The sequence below is a fragment of the Equus caballus genome, chromosome 25 (assembly GCF_041296265.1).
Source record: "Equus caballus isolate H_3958 breed thoroughbred chromosome 25, TB-T2T, whole genome shotgun sequence".
In the NCBI taxonomy this organism is placed as follows: domain Eukaryota; kingdom Metazoa; phylum Chordata; class Mammalia; order Perissodactyla; family Equidae; genus Equus; species Equus caballus.
In genome coordinates, this window is record NC_091708.1 from 46,524,524 (window position 1) to 46,550,332 (window position 25,809).

At 55.6% G+C, this 25,809-nt stretch overlaps 1 long non-coding RNA gene across 1 annotated transcript; it reads right to left on the bottom strand.

Annotated features, from left to right (window-relative positions):
• Positions 1 to 12,982: 12,982 nt before the first annotated feature.
• On the bottom strand, positions 12,983 to 14,331 carry LOC138920686 (uncharacterized). The gene is made up of 2 exons (XR_011432336.1): positions 13,917 to 14,331; positions 12,983 to 13,607 (listed from the first exon to the last, which is right to left on the bottom strand). It is a non-coding gene; the product is annotated as an uncharacterized lncRNA (long non-coding RNA).
• Positions 14,332 to 25,809: the final 11,478 nt, after the last annotated feature.

Here is a 25,809-nt window from a genome sequence, read left to right on the forward strand (position 1 = left end):
GCTGAGGGAGACCAGTGGCACCTCAGACAAGGGTTCTGAGCCCTTGACGGTGGCTCTTTTGTCCTCTGCCAGGAGAGGGTTCCTGGCCACGTGGCAGGCTGTCACTGGTCCCCTCCTGTTCACTACAATTACCGTCTATTAGTTGAGGCTGCAGCCAACAATGGCCACTTTGCGACTTGTCCACAAACCCCCTGCCCATCCGTGTTGGCAGTCATGCTGTTTCCAAGAACAACAGGCCGTGCCCGCCTGGGCTGGCGTCCAGGATCCTCGTGTTCCCACTAGTAATCAAGTCACGAGCTCCTTGCTGACGTGGCGGACCAGGCGGCCTTGAGGTCTCCCTCCAGATGGCCACCAAATATTTGTGTGGCTCGGATGTGGCATCCTGGGACGCGGCAGGTGGTCCCAGGGGAGCCTGAGTGCTCAAAGCCACACAGGGGGCCCCCGCCCCTGGTTTTAGGGACCGTAGTGGCTCGGTGAAATAGGCTTGGACCACACTGCCAGGCCTTCTCCCAAAACCACTTGTGTGGGCAGAGCAAGGTGAGGCCTCAGTCCTGGGAGACGAGGAGTGAGGGGCAGCCGGGAGCCAGGTGTGCCCTCTGGTCAACTCTGGTCCGTTTCCAGAGCCCCTCCCCTGCTGGGTGACTGGAACTGGTTGAATTCTGAACTCCTTGTGCTGCACAGAGACCCGCAGGGCTGATGGTCACGGAACAGGTGAGAGCAAGCACAGGCTCCAGAGCTGGCCCCGCCCCACGGGCCTGTGTCCTTAGATGCTCTGAGCCTCTGCCTTCTCATCTTGAAAGTGGCTGTGACGACTTTACCTGCCTGCCGGCTGCCGCCTCATTTCTAGACTCCGTGAAGTTGCTCATGTGGGGCCCCCCATCTCCAGCCACCTCCAGCCTCCACTGAAGCCGCAGCCGCGTGCTGCTGTCCTCCCTCCCACCCTCATGCCTTGCAGTCCCTTCTCATCGCAGCTTCTGCACCTGATACAAAACCCGACAAGGACCGTTACTGGGAAGGAACCATTACAGGTCACACTCACCCAAGAATGTGGGCCCAAGAACCCCAAATACACATGATACAGCGAGTTCAGCAACATATGAAAAGGATGATGCATTACAGCCTTGGAGAGCTTAATCCAGACGTGCAAGGTTGGTTTGCAATTGTGAATCCCTCAGTATATTTCATCACCTTCATAGGTGGGGGAAAAACCCTGTGATCATCACTGTAGCTGCAGAAAAGGCATTGGATAGAACTCAGCAACTATTTATGATAAAAACTCACAGCACTCTAGACATAAAAGGAAACTTCCTTAATCTGATTGAGGGGGATTACCAAATACGCAGAGCACCGTCCCACGTCATGGGGAAGTGCCAAAACTTCCCTGCTAGGCTGGAGAACAAGGTTGGGGCCCACTGCTGCAGCTGCCCTGGAACGTACGTGGGGCTGGCTGGTCCTTCTGGTCGGGGGGAAGAGAAGAAGCGAAAGCCGGAAGGATTTACAAGAAAGCGATAAACTTGAGGCGTCCGTGGATGTGATTCTGTGTGGAGAATATCAAGGGAACCTGCAGATAATGATGCTGATGTGCGCGTGAGTTTAGGAAGGTGAGTGACTACAGGATCCATACACAAAATAAACTGTTTCTATATGTGAGCAATGCGTAAGTAGGAAACGAAATTTGGCGAGACTTTATTTGCAATTCAGTAAAAAAAATCAAGTAGGACTAAGTCCAACAAAATATTGTGGAGCCTTCTGCACAGAGAGCTATAAGCTTGTATTGAGAAATTAAGACTAAATAAATTCATACGCCATGTCCGTGGATTGGTAGCCTCAGTGCTATAAGAATGTCCGTTGTTCCCCTAAGATCAATAAGCTCCTGATCAAAATTCCAATAGTATGTGTGTCTTGTGCACGTTTACAAACTGATTCTAAAACGTGTGAAGACGCTGAGAGTTAAAAACGGCCAAGACACTTCAGAAGTTCAGTTTGGAAGGATTTGCTCTGTCAGACATCTGTTCTTACTGTAAAGCTTAGTAACAAAGCAGTGTGGTGTCGCCACAAAGCAAAGAAAGAAATGAACTGAAGGACAAAAGAGGATGGAACAGACCCTCATGTGCGCAGGCACTTATCGTGGTGAAGATGACACTGCAGAGAAATGGGCTAAAAGACAGCCCTTTAGTACCAGGTGCCGGGTCGGTGGGACGCCCCTTAGGACAACAGTGAACCTGGGCCCTAACCTGACACCAGACACAGAGGTGGACTCCAACAGCGTCCTGTGTTGAATTGTGCCCCACCCAGCAACGGGGTGAAGTTCCAACCCCCGGACCTCAGAATTCGACCTTGTTTGGAGGTGGGCCCTTTGCAGATTTCATCAAGGTAAGATGAGGTCATTCTGGTGAGCCAATCCAGTATGACAAGTGTCCTTATAAAGGGGAAATTGGGACACAGACATGCCTGGGGAACGGGTGAAGATGTGGTCAAGTGACCACAGAGCAGAGGTTGGAGGAATGTGGCCACAAGCCAGGGGTTGACGGCAGCCCCCAGCAGCTGGGAGAGACCGGAAGGACCCTCCCCTAGAACCTCCAGGGAGCATGGCCCTGTGACACCTTGACTCGGGACTTCTGGCCTCCAGAACGGGAGAGGAGAGATGTCTGGTGTTTCAGCCCCCAGTCTGTGGTCCTTCATTACAGCAGCCACAGGATGCACATACAGCAGGATGTGGCCAAAGTCCCCTCAGGAACAGGCGGCCCCCACAAGGGGACAATTGAAGAGAGTTTGGGGAAAGAGCTCATGACGAAGCTGTGGGAAGGGTTGGGAGAGGCCGACAAAAGCAGCGGTTACTGCCCTGGGCTTGAGGGCCGAGGGGGGTGGTTGGTAGACAGCTGCAGCTGTGCGCAGGGCCCCCAGAAGGACACGGCCCGGAGGGACAGGGCGGCTATAAATACCCCAGCCCCTCCTGCTGCTCCCTGTGGGGCCTCCCTTTGGCCAAGTCCAGCTGGAAGCTGCTGGTTGCTGCAGCCGTGGGGACGTGGAACGGGGTGGAGAGGGTCAGGGCGGATCTGCAGGAAAAAGCAGAAATGTCCAGCTCAGCGGTTTGTCGATTCGGATGTGAAAGGCAGAATGAGAGCTTCAGGACGGGAAGAGGGTTTGGAGCGTGCCTCATGACCTTGGGGAGAAAACCTGCCGAGACAGGACCCAAAAGCCACTGCCCACTGAGGGGAAGTCCACTAAATTGGACTGAATGGAAATTAAGAACCCCACTCATTGCAGGACACCGTTAAGTGGGTGGAAAACTCAGTTGCTGGGCAATGAAGATAAACTATTAATAGCCAAGGGCTCCTATCTGGAATGTGTAAAGAGCACCTAACAGTCAATAAGAAAAAGATGCTCCAATAGAAAAATGACCAGAAGACTTGAGTCGTTGCTTGACAAGCAGGCCACCTGATGGCCCAAACCACAAAAAGATGTTCAACCCCATTAGTGGTCAGGGAAATGAAAATGAAAATTATAATGAGATCCCACAACACCCCACCCCCTAGCGCTCCAGAATGGCTGAAAATAAAAGGACTGATCACGTCAGTCATGTCGAGGACGTGGAAGAACCTGATCTCGACACTCTGGGCAGGGGTGCCACCTGGGACGCCAAAGACGTTGGAAAGCCATTTGCGTTGCCCATGGAAGCCCCTGGATGTGCCCGACGCTCTGCTAGGTGTGTCCCCACGGAGATGCCTGCACACGAGCCCCAGGAGACCCGAGCAGGAGGCAACCCCCGCGTCGCCCGTGGACGGAGATGTGTAGGACCGTTGCACGACGGCTCACGGCTGACATCGACAGCCGGTGACGCTCCCGGGTGGAAGCAGGTCAACAGGCTGAAAGATCCGTTGGAAGTCAGAGCCTGCCTGCCTGCCTGCGGGGAGACGGGGGTGGTTGGGGCGCACAGGGCCTTCGGGGCGGCGCTCTCGCCTGGGTTTGCTGTGACGACTCACCGAGCTGCACTCTGGCGCTCTGCGCTTTTTGTGAGTTGTACCGAAATAAAAAATAAGTAACAAGAAGAAAATATGTTGATTTGATGCTGTTTCCCCAGAGACTGTGTGGGGCCTCCAAGTCCCTGGGCCCCTGGCATGCGGGTGAACTTGAGGGTCTAAGTGTTGGGCAGAGTGGACGGCTGGACGGGTGAAAGAGGAGCCACCCGAGCAGGAGGGGGCTTCGTTGAGCGGGGCCCCGAGTCCCGGGCGGTGGGTCTGAGCGGCCCCTCTCGGCGGAGAAGTGCTTTGGGAACAGAGAACGGCCGTTGGCAGTCTGCACCCCTCCTGAGTTTCCTCTGTCCACACATCGTCCTTCCACCGCCTCACCTGGAAAGTGGATCTTGTGCTGAGGGAGAAAGCGCAGAGCTTCTGCGGCGTCCATGTGGAGACGCTGTCTGCCCTGGAGCCTGGAGCCCCTCTGCCCACCGCTCTGCCCCTGGTTTGACAGGCACCCTTGTCACTAGCAGCTGCTGAATTTTGTGGAGCGTCTTTCTGCAGCGGCTGGTGGAGCGTCCAAAGGGACTGGGCTCCTGGGCGTCTAGGGTGTGGTTGGTGAGCCGGGACCCCATCCCCGGAGAGTGCAAGTTCCCCCGGGCTCAGCTCAGAGAGCACCCTCAGTGGCCTCGGGACGGGCCTCAGGGATGAAGGATGGCGCGGGTTTGTGGCTGGCACAGAGACAGCCTGAACTGAGTCAAGTGCTCTCTCCACTTTGAAATCCGAGGTTGGGATGCTGGTGCCCTGCCTGCCCTGGAGAATGAGTGGCAGGAGGGGGTGTTTGGTCTGACATTTCACAGCCACCACCGCAGTCCAGTCTGCACGGCACAGAGCAGCTGCTGCTGGCCACAGGCCTGGAGGCCCTGGGGGTGCCAGGTGCCTCCCTAGCCATGCCGGCATGATCGAGGACCCCCAAGACCATGCCTCAGAGAACACGGGGTGCCCTCCGAGTGCCTCCTATCGTGGGGGCTCTCTTACCTTTATTCTGAATTAAAAAGTGCGGAGGGAAGACCCGAAGCCAGTGTGGGATGCTTGAAGAGCTCGTCTGATGGACTTAGTGGGAGAAGGCCTTTCCCAGGATCCTGAGGTCACTGTCCTGGGGCGAGTGTAGCGGGAAGTGAGTGCATCCAGGCCCTCCTTGGAGGGCAGTGCTCTGCCAAAGGCCAGACGTTCAGTCCTCTGGATCATGTCCAAGCTGCCCGCCTACTGCCCTCAGCACGGCCCCTGGGCCCAGCCGTCTCAGCCAGGGCCTGAAGGTGGTGGTTCCAGGCAGGCAGTGAGCTGGCGGACAGCAGACGTCATGGGGCGGAGAGAGCCGTGAAAGTGGTGTGGGAAGGGTGCTTCACTCGGGGTGATTTTGATGCGATTCTAATGCGCAGCAGAGTCGGTGATGAAACGCCAGAAGACATTTGATATCTTACTCCAGGTTCAATATTTACCAATTCAAATTGGCCCAAACTTAAAGTTTTGGTATCATCTTCCCAGTCTGAGCCATTTCTAGGACGCTTTTTGTAATCTGCCTTTTAGATTTCTTTAAATTGACTGACTTCCGCCTGTCAGGTGGATGTGGGCTCGGGGACAGGCCCTGAACCTCTGTCCTCAGACATGGCCCTATGTGACATCACCCACAGCCCCTGGGCCCTGGCAGCAGCCTCAGCAGGACGAGACACAGGCTGCCTCCCCTGTCATTTGTCACCAACCCAGAAGCAGAAGACGGGGTTTGCCGGGCCAGAACCAGAGTGACCTGCGGTGCTGGCTCACTTCCTTTCACAGGCATCTCCTCCATCACTCTGGAAAATCGTGGAGAGGGAGACAGATGGACAGGACTCACCCTCAAGGCATGGACAGAGGCCACACATAATTCTAACAGGGAATTAAAATATATGGTTTATTGGGGTTAACTATACGTGACATAAAAATGGCCATTTTAACCATTTTAAGTGAAGAATTTAGTGGCATTAAGTACACCTGCCGTGCTGTTGCAACCATCACCACCACCCACTTCCAGAACACTGTCACTACCCCGAACAGAAACTCTGTGCCCATCAGCGGTCACTCCCCAGCCGCTGGGAACCACTCATCTACTTTCTGTCCCTGAATCTGCCTATTCAAGACATTCACACACTGTGTGGCTTTCTGCACCTGGCCGCTTCCATGCAGCAAAATGTTTTCAAGGTCCGTCACGGTGCAGTGTGTGTCAGAGCTTCATTCCTTCTCGTGACCCGATAATATTCCATTGTCTGGATGGACCGTGTGTTGTTTACCCATCATCTGCTGATGGGCGTTTGGCCGTTTCCACCTGTTAGCGGTCTTGAACCGCGCGCCGGGAGCACACCTGCGCGGGCGTCCGGGTGCACTTGTCCTTCCTCTGGGGTGTGTACCTAGGCGTGCAATTGCTGGGTCACCTGGAAACTCTGTTTAACTGTTTGAGAAACTTCTGGACTGTTTTCCACAACGGCTGCACCGTTTCACCTCCACCAGTGTTGCACGAGGTTGAACAGGAAGGTTTAAGGTCAGTGATCACTGACGATTTAAAGGGATTTGTTCTAAGACGAGAGAGAGAGAACTGAAGTGCTCCAGAGCTCAGGGAGAGCCCGCAGGGAAGGAAGCGCAGGAGGTCCTGCATGCACAGCCCGGGTGGGGAAGCCCATGGGGCCGCCCAGGCCCAGAGCTGGTCCAGTCTGCAGGCCGAGCTGGCAGGCAGGGAACCGGACCTAAAATGCAATGGGGTGGACGGCACTGAGTGTCACCTGTGGACCTCGGGCAGACATGGAGTGGGCAGGAGAGAGCCCCTTCTCCCTCCTGCAGACCCCTGGTGCCCTCACCTCCAAACCTGACATCAGGTGAAAGAGCGACGCTTACAGGGGCCAGCACGGGTTGCGGGGAAGGCTGCACTTGGGGCTGGCGGGCAGTGGGTCCATCACCACACACTCTTTGCTGGTGGCTAGGGCAGTTTTCTTTTGAATTCCACATTCTTTCCAAGACCAGCAAGCTTTCCTTGGATCGCCACCCAGCTTTGACTTCTGTCTGGGGACGAAGTGCCCCCTCCCGGTCAGCACGGACCTGAGTCTATCCACAGTTTGCCCGAGGGATGAGCTCTGGGAGGCCCCGGAGTCTGGCTGTATTGCCCACGAGTAGTGTTGAGAAGACGGCTCTGACCCGGGCTTGGGGACCTCGGCCGAGCCAGGTGCCAGGACCTGACACTGCAGCATTCAGGTCAAGGCCACTGAGCGGTCCTTGGGGGTCTGAGTATCTTCTGGCCAGCAGGACAAATGACCACAAATCACCATGTGGCTCAAAACAACGGGACTTCATTCTGCCAGTTCTGGAGGCCGGAAGCCCCCAGTCAGCATCGCTGGGCTGAACTCACAGTGTCACAGGGCCTGCTCCCTCTGGAGCCTCCGGGGGGCGGTCCTTCCTGCCTCTTCCAGCTCCCGGGGGCTTCAGGCGTCCCTGGCTTGTGGTCACATCCCTCCAGTCTCTGCCGGAGGAAGAAGCCGTGGGACGACGGAGGCTGCGATTGGAGTGATGCAGCCACAAGCCAGGGACGCCGAGGACCACCGGCACCACCAGAAGCTGGAGGCAGGCAAGGAGCAGACGCTCCCTCAGAGGCTCCAGGAGGAGCTGGCCCTGCCCACTCCTCGATTTGGGACTTCGGCCTCCAGACCGTGAGAGAGTCAATTCCTGCTGTTTTAAGCCCCTGGTTTGTGGTGCTGTGCAGCGGGGGCCCCGGGAAGCTAATGCACCGGCAGCAGAGTCAGCAGGTGCCAGGCCGTGTGAACATCTCACAGGCTTCAGCTCGCTGGATCCTGTCCCGTTTCTGCAGATGTGGAGACCAGGCTCAGTGGGTCACTTGAGGTCACTCCAGGAGCGACGGCGATGGGTCAGGATCCCTGCGATTGTCCTCACATGTGGCGCCGGCTTAGCTCTCCTCCACCCCAGGCAGGGCAGTCTCCACAGGTGACCAGGGGCTGTGGTCACCCTGAGGCTCCAGGGCTCAGCTGGCCGCCTCTGCCCTCATTCTCCTTCCAGGGCAGGTCTCCTGACAAGACCAACTTGCTTCTAAGATGTCGATTCCTAGCTGCTCTCGCTCTCCGGGCTCCCTGGGGAAGGCCTGGGCATCTCACCCCTTCTCAGTGGGGACCGGGCGCGCTTCAATCGTGGAGCCCTTACACCCGCCACCCCAAGTCTGTCCACGGGTGTCCTCCTCGTCGGGGCCCCCATGGGGTGTGCCCTCCCCCCAGAAAGTTCCTTCTGAGCCAGGCACTCCGGCAGCCATGGTAATCATCAGCCCAGTGCCCAAGGCAGCAGCCAGCATCTTAGCGTTTCCACAAAGAGGTTCCTGAGATGCTAATTTTCAAGAACAAAAGCCGGCATCACGGTGGCTGCTTCCTGGAACAGACCAGCTCCCCAAGCCTCTGGCCTGGGACCAGCGGCCCACACCTGTGTTCTCTGCCCTTGTGGCAGGCGTGGAGAGCGACGTCTTCATCCTTGTCCTGGGGCCCAGGTGACCTCAGCCGGCTGTGGGCACTTGCTGGGCACGTTATGCCAACGTGTCTGATTTGCCTCATTCACCTTCCAGACTCCATGGAGGTCACAGGCGCCAGGGCACCACTGAGAGTACCCAGCAGCCAGTAGTTGTTGAAGGCCCAGTGCAGCAGAAAGGGGGCCACCCCTGGGCAGGCAGCCAGATAGAGGCCAGCCCATCCTGGGCAGGTGGTCAGGCAGAGGCTGGTCCACCCTGGGGCTGGCAGTGGGCCTCCTGCAGGGGGTCATCTGAGTGGCCCTGCCGTTTCCCCAACAGCCCAGGGGCCCTGAGACCGGTCCCTGGGGCTCTTCCTGCCCTCTATCTTTCACGTAAGCAGAGCCATGAGACCCCAGATGTTCCTCACCTCGTCCCGCCCTGCAGTCCTGGAGGCCAGGCTGCAGAATGTCACCTTCCTGCCTGACTGGGAGGGGCTGGTCTTGTGTCTGCAGGTGGGTTCTCCCTGTTAGTGAGTCATTTCGGGATGAGCGTTACATACCCTCACTTGCTGGCCTTCCGTCCAGAAGTCCTTGATTGACTCTGACCTTGCTCTTTCTTGAAGATGGCGTGTGTGTAAGTGTGTGCAGACCTGCAGGGCGGCAAAGCCACTTACACAGCGCACACGTTGGGCAAAGAAAACGAAGACTTTAACTTTTCCTTATGAACCCGGACCACCAAGATGCAAAGGGCTCCTGCGGGTCGCCCAGGGCAGTTGCATGAAATGGGTGCTCTCTACCCTGAAGCGCCACCCAGCAGCCCCTCACGCAGCCACCCGCCGGCAGGCTCACCCTCCGCAGGCGCCCCCCACCCTAAATCACTGGAAACACTTACCTGCTTTTCCTTATATTTTTACCACCTCATTTGCATTTCTAAGCGCCATGCTTTCATTTTATCTGCTTCGAAATGTACAGGAATGGTGCCACACAGGGCACATTCTTTTGTGTCTAGCTTTTTTTTAGTGGAATATCATGTTTGCATGATTCATCCACGTTACATTTTAAATTAATTAATTTATTTTCTGTTGTGGTAGAATATACATAAAAATTTACCATCTTAGCCAATTTTAAGTGCACAGTTCAGTGGCATTAAGCGCATTCTCATTGTTGTGCAGCCGTCCCTGGCATCCGTCTCCAGGACTTTCTCATCTTCCCAGACTGAAGCTCTGACCCCACTGAACGCTCACCCCCGCCCCTCCCCAGCCCCGGCACCTCCACCCCACCTCCTGTCTCTGTGGAGTGGACTCCTCTCGGCCCTCATCCCGGTGGAGTCCTACAGAGTCTGTACTTTTGTGTCGGGCTCATTTCACTGAGCATCATGTTTTTATTTGTTTTTTTTTGTTTTTTTTTTTTTTGGAGGAAGATTAGCCCTCAGCTAACTACTGCCAGTCCTCCTCTTTTTGCTGAGGAAGCCTGGCTCTGAGCTAACATCCGTGCCCATCTTCCTCTAGTTTATACGTGGGACGCCTACCACAGCATGGCTGCCAAGCAGTGCCATGTCCGCACCCGGGATCCGAACCAGCGAACCCCGGGCCGCCGAGAAGCGGAACGTGCGAACTTAACCGCTGCGCCACCGGGCCGGCCCCCATCATGTTTTTAAAGCTCATCCATGTTGTAGCACGTGTCACAATTTCCTTCCTTGTTATGGCTGAATAATGTTTCACGCCACGTTTTGTTTATCCATCATCTGTCCATGGACATTTGGGTTGTTTCCACCTTTTGGCTGTTGTAAATAATGCTGCTCTGAACATGGGTGTACAATTATCTGTTTTGGTCCCTGCTTTCAATCCTTTTGGGTGTGTACCCAGAAGTGGAATTGCTAATAATTCCAGGTTTAATTTATTGAGAAACTGCCATCCTGTTTTCCTCAGTGGCTGCGCCATTTTACTTTCCTACAGCAATGAATGAGCCAGGGTTCCAGCTTCTCCACATTCTCACCACCACTTGTTTTCTGGGGTGTGCATGTGTGCGTGTACGTGTGCGTGTGTGTGCGTGTGTGTTGTTTTTTTTATAGAATAGCCATCCTAATGGGTGTGAGGTCATATCTTGTAGTTTTAATCTGCGTTTCCCTAATGATCAGTGATGCTGAGCATCTTTTCATGGGCTTATTGGCCATTTGTACATCTGTGGAGAAATGTCTGTTCCAGTCCTTTGCCCAGTTTTGAGTCGGATTTTTTGTTTTTTGTTATTGAGTTATAAAGGTTCTTTATATTCTGAATATTAATCCCTTATCAGATATAGCATTTACAAATATTTTCTCCCATTCCATAGGTTGCCTTTTCACTCTCTTGATAGTGCCCTTTGATGAACAGGAGTTTTAAATTTTAGCATCGTCCAATTTATCTATTTTTTCTTTCACTGCCTGTGCTTTTGGTGTCATCTCCAAGAAATCATTGCCAGATCCAATGTCGTGAAGATTTCTCTCTCCATTTTCTTCTGAGAGTTTTATGGTTTTAGCTCTCAAGTTTAGATCTTTCATCCATCTTGAGTGAATTTTTGTATATAGTGTCTGGTAAGGGTCCACCTTTGTTCTTTTGCAGGTGGAGATCCAGATTTCCCAGCACTAGTTATTTGTCGAAAAGACTGTCCTTTCCCCATTGAATGGTCTTGGCACCCTTGTCAAGAATCACTTGCTGTATGGGAGGGTGTATTTCTGGGCTCTCTATTCCATCTCGTGGTGTCCATGTCTGTCTTTATGCCAGTGCCACACTGTTGTGAATCCTGGAGCTTGTGGTAGGTCCTGAAGTCAGGGATCGTGAGTCCTCCGGCTTCGTTCTCCTTTTTCAAGAGAGTCTTGGCTTTTTGGGATCCCTTGAGATTCCATATGAATTTTTGGATGGGCTTTTCTATTTCTGCAACAAAACCACCTTTTGGATTTTGAGAGGGATTGCAGTGAATTTGGAGACTGCTCTGGGTGGCACTGACATTTTAACAATACTCAGTCTCCCAGCCCGCGAGCATGGGGTGTCTTTCTGTTCCTTTAGGTTCTCTTTGACTTCTCTCAGCACTGCTTTGTAGTTTTCAGCGTACAGGTCTTTCACCTCCTTGGTTAAGTTTATTCCTAAGTATTTTATTCTCTTTGGTGCTATGGTAAATGGAATTATATCACAATTTCCTTTCAAATTGCTCATTATTAGTGTGATTTTCCGTGTGTTGATTTGGTATCCCACGATTTTGCTGAATGGATCATTCCTGACAGTTTTTTGCGGAATCTTTAGCATTTTCCACGTATAACATCCCGCCATCCGCAAACAGGGATACTGTGCTTCCTCCACTCCAATCTGGACGCTCGTGTGGATTCATCACGTTATCACGTCTGTGACGTAGCGTGGCCGTTGCCTTGTCCTCACTGCTCGATAGTGTCCCCTCACGTCACTGTCCTACAGTCACTCCTCCATTCTGCTGTCAGTGGACATTCGAGCTCCTTCTGCTTTTTGGCTATTACCTGTAGGAGTCCTTTAATGACTTATAATTCCATTTATTTAGGGGCCAAATACTAAATATTTAGTACTAGATACTAAACAAATATCCAGTGCTAAAGACTAAATAAAAACCTAAATATTTAATTAAATACTTAGGAGTAGAATTGCTGGGTCACAAACAGATGTGCTTCCAGTGTTACTAAAAACTGCCCAAACTTTTTCCAAAGTGGCTGTACCAATTCGCATTCCCACCGACAGCACCTGGGAATTCTCCTGTCACATCCTTGCTGGCGCTGGGTGAGTCAGCCCTTGATTTTGGCTGTTCTCGTGGGCGTGGGACGGCAGGACACCCTGGCTGGATTAACCTCTCTGTTGACTGAGGACGCGAGCACCTTTCCATGTGCCTCTTGGCCGTTCATGTGTCTGCTTCTGTGAAGTGTCCATCCCCACCTGCTGCCCGTTGTATCCTGGGTTGTTTGCTTTTGCTGTTGATGTGTGGGAGGAGTTCTTCCTGTGTCCTGCACGTGAGCTCTTTGTCAGATATATGTAATGAATTTTTTTCTTAAATTGAAGTATAATTATTCAATGGAAAAGCTTTAGCAATAAAAAAAGAAAAGGAATTCCTGTTATATGATTTAAATCCTCTGAAATGTACTGAGGGTCCTTTTATGGTAAAGGTGCTGTGTATGTGGCCAGATGCTCTGGAGGGATACCCTGGAGGGACACCCTGGAGGGACGTGTGGAGTGTGGCATTCTGTGAAGATCCTTTGGGGCATTTCTATTCAAGTCTACCTCCTTACTGACTTTTTGTCTAATTGTTCCATCAATGACTGTAGTGGGCTGAAAAATGGCTCCCAGAGATGTCAGGTCCTAACCCCTGGAGCCTGTGAGTGTGACCTAATATGGACAACATGTCTTTGCAGATGTGGTTAAATTAAGGACGTGGAGATGGGAGACTGTCCTGGATTATCTGGGTGGGCCTCAAATGCAATCACAAGTGACCTTCTAAGAAAGAGGCAGAGGGAAAGTTAAAATACTGCACGACTTTATTTTTCAGAGCAGCTTTAGGTTCACAGTAACATGGAGTGAAAAGTACAGAGTTCCCCTGCCTCCCCCATTAGCAACACCCCTCACCAGTGGCTCATTTGTTATAATAGATGAACCTACACTGACACGTCATCACCATCCAAGGTCCATAGGTTGCATTAGGGTTCACTCTTGGTGTCGTACATTCTGTGAGTTTGGACAAATGTATAATGATACGTATCCACCATTATAGGATCACGCAGAATAACTTCACTGCTCTAAAAATCCTCTGTGCTCCCTCCCCTGAGCCCTGGAAACCCCTGATCTTTCTACCGTCTCCACTCTTTGGGGCGGAGGGAGACTTGACACGCACCGAGGAGGGGTGACGTGAGGATGGAGCAGAGGGTGTTTGAAGATGCTGGCCTTGAAGACTGGAGTCCTGCAGCCACAAGCCAAGGATGCCTGAAGCCACCAGGAGCTGGGAGAGGCAGGAACGACTGTCCCCTGGAGCCTCCGGGGGGAGCGTGTCCTGCTGATGCCTTGATTTTAGACCAGGGAAACTGACCTCAGACTTCTGACCTCCAGAACTAGGAGGACCCAGTCGCGATGGGCAGAGATGCTCCTAGTCAGAGAGGCCGGGGGTCACCAGGTGAAAGCAAGCAGATGGTGCCCCCCTCCCAGAATCCTCTAACCGGGGGTGGGAGCATCTGCTCGGGCCCAGCCCAGGCCCACTGTAGCCCCTCTCTGAGGCTCTGCGTCCCCACCCCCTCCTCGCCCACAGGTCCCTGTCCTCCCCTCCTGCAATCGCAAACCTGCCCAGGCCCAGGCCCGCCCCCGGGGGTCTGCAGCTCAGTGGCATACACTCCATTTCAGGGAGAAATCTTTCTTCTCTGGGTCACGAGGGGGTACAGAGAGCAAATGGCTTTCTCACCTGAAAAATGCACTCAGTTGTAAAATGCATCTCTTGCTCATAATGTCAGGGGCTCCCTGCAGCCCTGCAATGAACCACTGGTGCCTCACTGTCAACAGGCACAGAGCCCTGTCCAGAAGGTCCTTCCTGCACTGGAGCTGGCCTGTTGTCTCCAGTTACCCCGTGGTTGGATTAGCATCCAGTCTCAGCTCTTCAGAAGCACCAAGGGGAAGAGGTTTTCCATTGTTCCATCTTGAAGAGCCGTAGCCCGTGTCCCGTGCCCGATGGGCTGCTCCCTGTGCTGCCCACTGGGCAGAGCTCTGGTGGGGACACCAAGAGCCAGGCATCTTTGTTCTGTCCCGTGCCGAGCATGTCCTGTTCCTTGCTGTGGAATCCTGCAATGGCTCCAGGCAGCAGGTGTGACAGGCGGGCCTGTAGCCAGGGACCGCGTGCCTGGATACGCACTAGCAGTTCCGGGAAGCAGGGAGCTCTCCAGAACCTGGATCATCACCTCACCCACGGTATCCTTCTGGAGGGCCCCCGTATGGGAGGGAGGGGCTGTGAGGGGCGGCGGAGGGACTCAGGGGCCCCAGATATGGCAGCAGGGAGGAGTAGAGGCGCTGGACACTGCAGGGGTTCCATGGGTGGTGGGGTGACGCTCTTTCAGCCCCATCCTAGACCATGGGTCAACCATCCCCTCACCCCTCACAGCATCGCCAACGGCCCATGGAGGGCCCCCAACTAGTTATCACCTTCCAGCCCCAGGACACCGTCCCTGGCCCCCCATCTGGGTGACTTTCTCTGAGCTCATATCTCAGCATGTAACCCCACATCCACCAGGGGGCTCCATGGTTATTACACACACCCCATGCCGTGCCTGACTCCAATTCCAGGGGCCGAGCCTCTCGCCTCTCCACGCTCCTTTTACCCATCCCCTGCCTCCCGTGTCCGCAGAGGTGGGTCAGTATTTCTGGGGGCACAAGTGAACCTCACAGCCCAGTGCCCTGCCCTCGCTTGCGGGGGTGATCCTGTCTTGGGGTGGGGGCTGAGTCCTGGCCTCCCTCGGGGCTGCGTGGGGGCTGCTGTGGCTTCACGCAGATGGCTTTCCTTCTTCACTTTCCTGTTTGCTGTTTTTCCATCGCAGGAAGGAGAGTCACCCAAAGACACCACCGGCCGGGTATCTGCCCCAATGTCCCCGATGTGCATTTGGTGATGTTCCTGGAGTGCGGGGCGCGAGTCCACCTGAGCTCCTCTGGCCTTGGCCTTTGCCTGTTGATGGAGAAAGAAGTGAGGACAGCCCCGTGTCTCCAGTCACCAGCAGATCCCTGCCAGCCTGTCCCGTGTTTCTGAAGCTCCAGGCAGAGCCACACGGTGTCGCCTTGTCCTGATAAATGACAGAAGTGATTGTCAGTACAGAGCCGTCTGTGTCTCATTTGGCCTCTGGTTTCACCTTCGTCTCGCGATGACTCTCCCGCGTCTCTGTGCTGACTTCTCTCATTTTCCTGCTGTTGGAACTTCCCCACCTCCCGGTGGTGTTTCTTCCCGGTAGACACTGCGGTGCTGTGTTCTGGCTTTGGCCAGTGGCACAGTCCTCTGCTCCGTCTTCTGTGCCTCCCCGCCGCCTGCTGTGTCTTTGCTCTGCTGCTCCGCGGTTCCCAATCACCCTCATCCTGGATCTCTAGTGACAGGAAGGTGTTGGAAGCTTTGTCTTCTCCCAGTGGGGACGGTTCTGTAGGATGTCTCCCCTCTCACAGTGGGGTTTCTGGCTCAAAGAAGGTGTGTCCAACTTTGATAGCTGTGGTCATATTGTCGCTAATTCTGAAATTGGGAATTGTTGATTTTTCCTTAATTTTTGCCAATCGGACGGTTGGAAATAGCCTTCCTTATGGCTTTAATAAGCCTTTCTCTGCTGCTGAGCTTAAGCACATGTGCGTATTTTTACCGGCCATTTGAATTTTCCTCCACTGGATTCTTCTCTGTAGTCTTTGCGCGCTGCTAGCTTTGGGAGCCAGCCCAGCGTGTGGACCCCCAGCAGAGTCCTCGGCGGGAGACCTTGTCTTGCCTGTGACACCCCTCGTCAGAGCTGTGGGCGGGGGCAGGCCGAGATGGCTCGGCCCTGCAGTGTGGCCCCTTGGCGCCCACACAGGAAGGGGGGTAACACAGCCTGTGCCAAGCGCTTGGAGAGTATCGTCCCAGTGACAGAGAAAGCCCTCACTTCCTGCCAGGCCTGGAGCCCCTCCTTGTATGTCTCCCAGAAGTTTCAGGAGGTGGCATGTGGGTCTCACTCCCACTAGGGAGATAGATTTATGGGGTTGCCCCTGTTCTCACTCACGATGAGGTCCTGGGAGTGTCGGGCAGCTAGTGTTCTGACCTGCCCACCCTGCCGAGGGGGACCCCTGTGCTGACCCCTCCAACCCGGAGCTGGCACCGTGACTGGGGTTCTGGGTCGGCCCCCAGGGAGGGCCGAGGGTGTTTGGGAGATCGAGGTGCAGTCACGTCACAGGAAGGAGAGGCAGGTGGCCAAGGTGTGCACCTTGGTGAGACCTGTGCCTCCACTCCCGCATCCGCTCACTGCGTCCTCTCTCTCCTCTTAGATGCTGGGCTTTGGGCAAAGCTGCCCTCACCCCTGACTCTAGGAGGACTTGTGACTCAGGCCTGGCCACTGAGAGGCAGCGAGAGCACCCACCCCGCGGCTTGGAGATGGTGCAGGAAGGGCCAGAGCCCAGGCACACTCACGGGCTGCAGTTCAGAGGCCTCTGCAGGGACTTTGGAGAGAGATGTGAGCTCGTTCCACCGAATCCTGAGGCAGGTAGATCTGTGGCTGCTGGCAGCTGTGTGTGGAGCCCAAAAAGAGAGCCAAGAAGGGAGGAAGAGAAAAGAGGCAAGAGAGAGAGATGGGGTTCTAAAATGGCATCTGTGTGCCTGGATACAGCCATGCCTGCAGGCAGATTACCTCAGCACATTTCATATGTGAGAGCCAACACATTCCACTTGATTGCTAAAGCTGTGTGTGTGTAAGATTTTCTGTCATTTCAAGCCAAAAGAGTCCTAATGGACACAAGTTTGCATATTTGAAAAGGTGAAAAAATAGTACACCACTTGGTCATGACTTGGTGAGTTTGTGATTGAGTTATGTGAATGCGCAGCAGTGGGGAGGGGTCCTGGCCCCTCCTGGTCAGGCACTCTCTCTGGGGAAGATGTTTCCCTCTTTCCCTTTGCTCCTTTCTGCAGCCCCGAGAGAAATGACCCTCTCAGGGATTCTGACAGACCCAGGAGTCATCTTTTTGAATCTTTATTGAGCAGGGAAGGACCGCAGCAGAGGGGCAGAGCACTGGACAGAGGGGTCCCTGCCGAGGGTGAGATCCTGGGCTCTTCCCCAGGGTGGCAGAGCCCCTCCAGGCGGGGACTGGGACGGGGGTGCACAGAGGCATGGGCAGAGCTCCTGGTGGAATTCCTGGAGGGTTTGGAGGAGCAGGGGGAGCTGAGCCAAGGGCTTCAGTGAGCCCCCACAACCAAGCCCCCACTTCTTGGCTCACTGTCTCTGGGGCTGAGGATGGGGGAAGGGACAGCACGGGGGTGGGGGCGGGTGGGCACTTAGGGGAGACCCCTTCCTGCCCCGGAGGGAGGCAGAGGCTCCGTGGGGCAGCTCAGGGGCCAGGGAGCAGGGGCCGCAGACGCAGAGCATGCCCCTTCTGCCCCCCAGGGCCCTCTGTGTAGCCCAGGCCCTCGAGAAGCCCTGTGGGCTGCAGCAGCCCCTGTGGCCGGTCTCTGAACCTCTGGCAGTGATCTGAGGGAGCAGAGTGGCCTCTGGTGGGCCCCAGGCCCTGCCCTCCTCGGCCACCTGAGGCCAATGGGCCACTGAGCCAGGGGACCTGAGGGCATGAGAGAGAGGTGGGACTCAGTGACGGGGTCCAGGGCCACAATCTGCTCCTTGAGGAGGCCAGGGTTTTCACAGATGTCCTCAAACACCTGCCGGAGCTCCTGCTTTCTGGTGGTCTCCAGACTGCGGTGGAACACAAGAGACTATGGGTCCACCTGCTGCCATGAGGAGGGTCGTGGTGGGCGGGGCTGTGGGCAGGGGGCCACAGGAGCAGGTTTCCAGTAGGGACCTGGGGGCATCGGGGTGTCACAGGGATGTTGGGGCACCATGGAGGGATGAGGATCTGTGGGTGTTGGGGTACCATGGGGGGATGGGGGTCATGGGGGTGTTGGGGCACCATGGGGGATGGGGGTCATGGGGATGTTGGGGTGCCATGGGGGATGGGGGCCATGGGGGTGTTGGGGCACATTGGGAAGATGGGGGCCGTGGGGGTGTTGGGGCGCCATGGGGGGATGGGAGCCTTGGGGGCATCAAGTGCTTGCTCTCTGGAACCGAGAGGGTTTGTGTCTTGGTGAGAAATTTTGAGCTGGCGTGGGCAAGAAGAGAGTGACTTCTCCTTCCTCTGGGCCGGGGGGAGGAGTGACAGTCCCCCGTTCCCTCACCCAAAACAGGGGGAGGCTGAGCCACAGGCAAGTGGGACGGTCCCCATGAGGGCGGCCGTGTGAGCATGTGAGTGTGCAAGTGTGTGTGTGTGAGCGAGTGTGTGGGTGGCCCTGGGGGCTGCAGTAGGTGAGGCCAAGCAAGAGGGTGGGTGTGACCGGAGCCTCCAGCTGGAGGCTGGGCGTTGACCTCCCCAGGCCGGTGTCCCCCTCTGCTCCTGGGTCGGCGACAGGTCTGGTCAACCAGCGTGCTGCTGCCTGGGCAGCTCTGGAGGCTCCTTCCCTGAGGGGCTGCCCGTCCCCATCGGGTTGACCACCAGGCTGGTCACACAGTTGTACAGTTGATCAGGTAGAGAATCAGGCATCCCACCTCCAGGGAGAGATCATTGTGTCCCCAAACTGTGGAGGACGTTGGACCTGATACAGGGCTGGGAGAGGGGCAGGGCCCCCAGTGGGGTGACCACAGGCCCACCCGAGAAGGACACCTGTCCACTCTCCACGGCTGAGCCCCTGCCTGCACAGGGGCAGTGCGCCCCATCCTCGTGGGACCTGGCTGCAGGAGCAGTCTCTGCACCCTGAGAGTGGCTGCCAGGCCCAGCCGACTAGGGGCCCTTAGGGGCAGAAGCCTGGGTCCTGCTGCCTGCCATCCTTGGGCACGGAGCTGCTGGCACGAGCATCCCCAGGTCCATGCCACATGGCTCTAAACCAAGACCCCACCTCTGAGTGGGGCTGTGCCCTTGGGGGCCCACTCATCCCCACACTCATACTCCAGGGCGAATTGGCTGCTGAGGTCAGTCTTGAACACATGAGGCTAGTGTCCTGTGCTGGCCTTCCTGCCTGCAGACAGAGGCAGGCCCCTGGGCCCCTCTGTCCACTGGCTCCTTTTTTCCTCTTTTTAAGATTGGTACCTGAGCTAACATCTGTTGCCAATCCTTTTTTTTCTTCTTCTTTTATTTCTTCTCCTCAAAGCCCCCCAGTACATAGTTGTAGACTCCAGCTGTAGGTCCTTCTGGTTGTGCTGTGTGGGACGCCGCCTCAGCACGGCCTGATGAGCAGTGCCATGTCCGCACTCTGGATCCACACTGGTGAAACCCTGGGCTGTCGAAGTGGAGTGCGTGAACAGGGCCGGCCCCTTGCCTGTTATTTTATCTCAAAATGAGTTTATTTGGGACTAGCCAAAAGAATTGCCATTTCAGATGTGCTATGCAAACCATGAACAAATCCAGAGAAAAAGGAGGGAGCTGCTTTTATAGAGAAGAGGGCAGAGGGTGTGGCTGTTCTAAAGGAAAGTCCATCGGGAGAGGGACAGATCAGGGCAGGAACGCTCTGCATTGGTTGAGCTGCAGCATTTCTGATTGGCTGGCCTGCAGCAGTTCTGACTGGTTGAGCTTCAGCGTTTCTGATTGGCTAGGTTGTCGCATTTCTGATTGGCTGGGCTGCAGTGTTTCTGATTGGCTGGCCTGCAGCAGTTCTGACTGGTTGAGCTTCAGCGTTTCTGATTGGCTGGACTGTGACATTTCTGACTGGTTGAGCTTCAGTGTTTCTGATTGGCTAGGTTGTGGCATTTCTGATTGGCTGGGCTGCAGTGTTTCTGATTGGCTGGGCTGTTGCATTTCTGATTGGCTGGGCTGCAGCGTTTCTGATTGGCTAGGTTGTGGCATTTCTGATTGGCTGGGCTGCAGTGTTTCTGATTGGCTGGGCTGTTGCCGGGGTGGGAGAGAAGTCTTCCCTCAGAGGTAAAGTGGTTGTACTTCCGGTTTGGAGTGACTGAGGCTGTGCTGGGGCCGGGGCTCCCCTGCGGGCCTCCCTGCACAGCGTAGTTAGGTTTCTTTATTAGTTTCCACAAGGTTTATTTTTCTTTCAGCGCTTTCAAGATGCTGCTCTGTCCTCTGTCCTCCGTTGTTTCTGATGGGAAGCTGTTACTTCCAGCTGTGTTTCCTGTGTGCCGTGTGGCATTCAAGGTCCTTATTGTTGGTTTTCAGCAGTTTTAAAATTAGTCTGAGGCTGGTTTCTTTGTACTTCTCTTCTTGGGGTTTGTCAAGTGGCAAGAATCTATAAATTTACGTCTTTCACCAAATTTGGGATTTTTTTGGTCCATTATTTTTAAAAGGTTTGGGGTTTTTTTCCCCTTTTTCTGCGTCTCCCCCTTTTCTCCCTTGGAACTGCAATTAAACACGTCAGGCCTTTCAACGGCACCCCACAGACTGATGATGCGTGATTCGTCTTTTTCAACCTTTTTTCTCCTTTGGAATGGATAATGTCTGTAGATCTGTCTTCAGGTTCTGTGACTCTTCAGTCATCTCCAATCTGCTGCTAAGACCGTCCAGTGGGTTTTCAATTTTAGATGTTATATGTATATATATTTTGAGTTCTGGGGTTTCTATTTGTTTCTTTTGTGGTTTTTCTTTCTCTTCTGAGAGTCCATGCTTTAGTTCTTTAGGAGCGTATTTTTCCTTTGTTTCCTTGAACACCGTGACAATAGCTGCTTAGATGTCCTAGTCTGGAAACTCGGGCGTCGCGGTTGTCTCAGCCTCAGCGTGTCATGGCTTCCATTCCTCTTCGTGTATTTGCATCTTGCATTGTATCCTAGACACTGCGAATGGTGCCGTTTAGATTCTGGATTCTGTTTTGTTCCTCTCAAGAGTTTTTAGCAGTCAGTTTCCTTGGTTGGATTGAAACTTCAAGCTCTGTTCCCCCTGTGGTGAGACAGAGATGTCTGTTCCATCCATTCAGGCCTAACTGGGCTGCAGAGTCTGTCCCAGGCGTGCTGGGCCCAGGAGCCAGCAGGGGTGTGGACAGAGTGCAAACACGGATTTGGGGCTCATGCTGTGTGGCACGCTCCTTTCTAGGATCCCCTTCCTTCCCAGTTGCTCTGGCTGCCTTGAAGCTTGTTCCCTGGTTCTTTAAGCCAGGAAGATCGAGGCCTCTATCTGAGCGTTAGCTGCCCAGCCTGAGCTGAATGGGGCCTGTGCTCAGGCAGAAAGCTGTTAACCAAAATAAAGGTGGGGGGAGAGCTGATCCAGTGCTCTTTTCTTCTTCCCAGTGTCAACTTCTCTCCGGTGTCTGCTGTCTTTTGGTCACTCTCCAATACCTTTAGATGGTTGTTTTTATATTTTATGCAGACTTGTTGGTTATGTGTGTGTGTGTGGTGGGGCAGGGGTTGGTCTAATTGCAGCTGCTCCACGTTATGGAAGCAGAACACTGAGTCCCATTTGAACAGGGATGTTGCGGCCGATGGGCAGAGAGTAGACTGTCGGGCAGGACAGAAGCAGAGTGACCAATGGGGAGGCTGCTGCAATGATCCAGGGGAGGGAAGGGGTGGCTTGGACCAGGTGGGAGCAGTGGAGCAGGTGAAGAGGAGTCAATTCTGTTTTGAAAAGAGAGTCAAAGATTGCTGAGGGTTTGGATGAGGGCTGTGGGAGAAAGAGACCTCAGGACGACTCAGGGCTTGTCCGCCAGAGCGACTGGACATTTAGCACGGCCACTGACAGAGGTGGAGGCCGAATCGGGAGTTCCGTTCCAGACGTGGGAGTGGATGGAGCCTCGTAGACATCAGCAGACGTGTGGCGTCAGCAGGTGCCGTGCGCCTCGGGAGTCCAGGGGCGAAGGGGGCACCACGGGGTAGATCTAACTCACTGCCAGGCTCTGTGTATTTGAAGCCACGAGACATGAGGAGTCCCCCTGGGCTGGGCATGGAGAGGAGATGATGGCATGATGATTCCTGGTTATTTTAGACGACACGCATAACAGACAGAAAGTCAAAGCCCAGAGGACACAGCCCCGCTGACCATTGGCCTGGCCTGGGGTCCCAGCATGAGGTCACGTGAAAGAGACTGGGACTGGAGTTAGGGGTCCCGTGGTGCTGCTTCCCAGCTGGGAGGCCCCGGGCAAAGCACTGTGAGTTTCAGGGCAAAGAAACTGGAGTAAAAGATCCATCACATGGGGCCTTTGGAGAAAGAATGGAGTGGGATACTATGTGTGTAGAAAAGATCTGAACTTTACCAACAAAGGTGTAACTGGATGAGTTATTTCCAGGCAGCTTAAGCTAGAGCCAGACCCCTCCCCTAAACCCCGCAATGAGGCGAGTCCCCGGCAGCAGCTATCCTTCCCCTCACCTCAGGCCGCCCTCTGCCTCCCCGTGTGACAAGGGAGAGCCACGCCGGCCCTCTGCAAGCCTGGCCCTGATCTGGAGCTCAGGGAGTCTGCTGCCAGGCCCATGAGCTCCTGAACCTGCCCGCCTCCCCCATCCTGCCGGGCCACAGCCTCTGTTTCAAGGACTTTACACGTGTCTGCTGACTTAGTCCTTGTAAGGACAACTTTGTGGTGTAGGTGCACTCGTTATCCAGTTTTCAGGTGTAGGAACTGAGACACAGAGAGGTCAAGAACTGTGACCAAGGTCACACAGCTGGTGGGCCGCAGACACAGGACGCTGAGCTGCTATAAGTGCTGGTCCTCAAGCAGGCAGACAGACAACACCGGCAAGGGGAGGGGAAGGGACTGAAAGTTTCTGTATTTCCGAATGAGAAGGCAAAATCCAGCAGGTGAACGGCCGATGACAGAGGCAGGAAGACAGCTGCCATGGGGAGCAAAGCTGGACTGACGGCCACAGTAGACCTAAAGCTGACAAAAGAAAAGAGAACAAACTGAAAATGGGCAAGGAGGCCAAACGGGCAGCTCCCAGAGGAGGGAGCTGCGGGCCCTCCACACAGGAGGCGCTTCCCGCGGCAGGAGCCAGGCGCAGAGACGAGGGGCCGCTCTTCCTTGTCCATGAGGGCGGGTCTGAGCAATACTCCCTGGTGGAGGGGGCGGCGCTTGGCTGCGGAGGGCTGCCACTTAGGCGTCATTGGGACATTTCTGGCTGGATGGGGACGCACACGCCCTGGGGCCAGCACTTGCGCACAGCTGGGGGGAAGAAGGTGCATCCCGCAGGTTCCCAGCAGAGGAGCGGGTCAGTCAAGTCGCACAGTCACACGGAAACAAGGAACCCTGTGTGCAACGCACGATGAAGAGGCCTGTGTGCGTCCACACGGATAAACCCGACAGCCGTGCTGGGTGCAAACACCGAGTCCATCGACGTGGAAACATCGGCAAGGTGCAACAGCCCACGTTGCCTATGGACTTGAGCACATGCACCAGAGGTACCCGCGCCTCCCTGAGAGCTGCAAAGGGGAGAGGCACGGGGATGTATCAGAAGGGAACCGCGTCACGGCCCTCCTCGATGCGGCCTTGCTGCCGGCTCACCAAGATCTGTCCTTACTGCTCTAGTGTCAGCTTTGTTTATCTCTGACGGGTCCTCTGTGCCCTCCCTGGGCAGAGGAGCAGAGCTGGGGGTGGTGGCAGAGACTCGAGCCCTGGTGACCTTGGGAAGGGCAGGTCTCTTGCCTTTGGTTCTGCCAGGCCACTCCCCATAGACTTGGGCCCAGCACTCTCCTGGGTGGGGGACCAGAGATACCTCTGGAGGACCAAGCAAGAGGGAGGGAGATGCTCCAGGTGACAGCTCCTGGGGGCAGCAGGGAGCCTGGTCTGGGTGCAGCGCCTCCCCGATAGTTTCCTGTCGGACCTCCAAAGACCGGTTTGGGGCTCGCCTAGCGGGAGCCGTGAAACATTTAGGCTGGGGAGGCTGTGCTCGCCCATGCGTGGGCTCTACCCCGGGGCGGGGCCTGCCGGTCTCGATGCCATTGGTACGGTGCTCATGTGCCATCACAGTGGGTACACCATGCCAACCACGCCGTCAGGTTCCTCTGACTTCTCACGGCGTCCTGGAGGCGCGTTGTGACAGGTCCGGCCAGGCCCAGCTGGCCTCACAATCCCTTTGGGAGTGTCTTCCATGTGTGTCGTGGCGCGTCCACACTGAGCTCACCACCTCTGCCGGGCCTGCTCTGCCCAGCCTGGCCCTGGTCCCTGCCGCCCGTGTGTTTGCTGGGTGTGGGAGCTCTGAAATGCCCTGAGGGGCCCTGGCCTGTCTAGACTGCTGGGCATTGCGCCCACGCTCACTGGGGGAGGATGCAATCGCAGGCACGTTTCCTGAGAATAATTGAAAATCTCAGCTTCAGGAGAGCTTTGAAAGTGGGATCCCAGGTGGGCACAAGGTGGATGGATGTGCCCAGGGCGAGGTGCCAGCCGGCGGTCCCCCTGTGGCAGGGGCTCTGGAGGCCTGGCCGGGCTGCATGCGCCCCACAGGGTCTGGACATGCATTTGAGCCATCCCAGGCCCTCGAGCCAGTTGAGGGTCTGCCTGCTCTGTGCAGGGACGGTGCCAGGCCTGGGGTGACACTGGCTGGTACAGGATGGGGGCCTTTGGGTGAGCTGTCCTCGCCCAGCCCTCTCCCCTCCCGCAACAAGCCCCTAGTGCCGCCCGCCTGGTTTGGCTGGACAGGAACTAACCGCTCCTTGCCGAGTGCTGGGGCTTTGGGACTGTGCCCCCTTCTCTCCTTGGGGCCCTAAACCCTCTTCCTCCTGGATGTGCGCGTGTTGGCCTCTGGGGCAAGGCCCTTCCTCCTTGGCCCTCTTTCTAGCAGCCAGCACCTGCTGGGAAGCATCCTGAGTCTAGACGGCAGCCAGGGAGTCAGCCACAGACATGCCACCAGCTGCTATTTCCTGCTTCCTGCTGTGCAGGCAGCCACTGGGACCGCCCCACACAGGGCCTTACGCCTGGACAGGGAAGGCATGCACTCTTGGTGGGCAGATGGCCCGGTCTGGCCCCTCCTCTGCTCTCAGACCCACCCAAGCGGGGCCCCGGCTCCCTGCATCCGGCTCCCCACTGCCAGGAGTTCCACACGGCCCGGATCTCCTCAGGGAGAAGGAAATGAAGCAGTGGGTCCTCATTATGCATGAAGCATTCTGGATGAAACCCACAGGGGACCTTGGTCCTGCCCTCTGTCATCCGAGGCCAAGAGAGAAGAGACACCTTCCGGGAAGCCATGGGGGACATCAAAGATGAAAGAGGACGGCTGCAGGCATGGATGCCTGTCGCCTGCACCCCCGGGCGGAGAGGGGGCAGCAGCCCTTCCTTCCTCCTCCCAGAGCCCTGCGGTCTGACCCCAAGGTACTTAGAGAGCAGGACTCCAGAACCGCCCTGCCCCAGGCTTCCCACACACACGTCGGGCCGTGGAGCCCGGGCAGCAGTGACTCACGTCGCTATGGTGGGGTGGCATCCCGCACCCCAACTTGGGTCAGCCAGGAAATTCAGAGCGTTGAAGCCCCCGCCCCTGCCGGACTCAGCCTCCGAAACTGCCCCTGCGCTGCCTCCCTCCCCACCCTGGGGCGCTGCTCAGCCCCGGCCTCCCTGGCCATTGGCTCCTTTGGTGTGGCCCTCTTGGTGCATCTTGACGTGAACAGCTGTGCTGTGACGGGCCAGGTGGGGTGGGGTATGCAACCATCATCAGGGATTGTTAATGTCCTTTTTCACTGAGAATAAAGTCACTTTTAATCCCAGT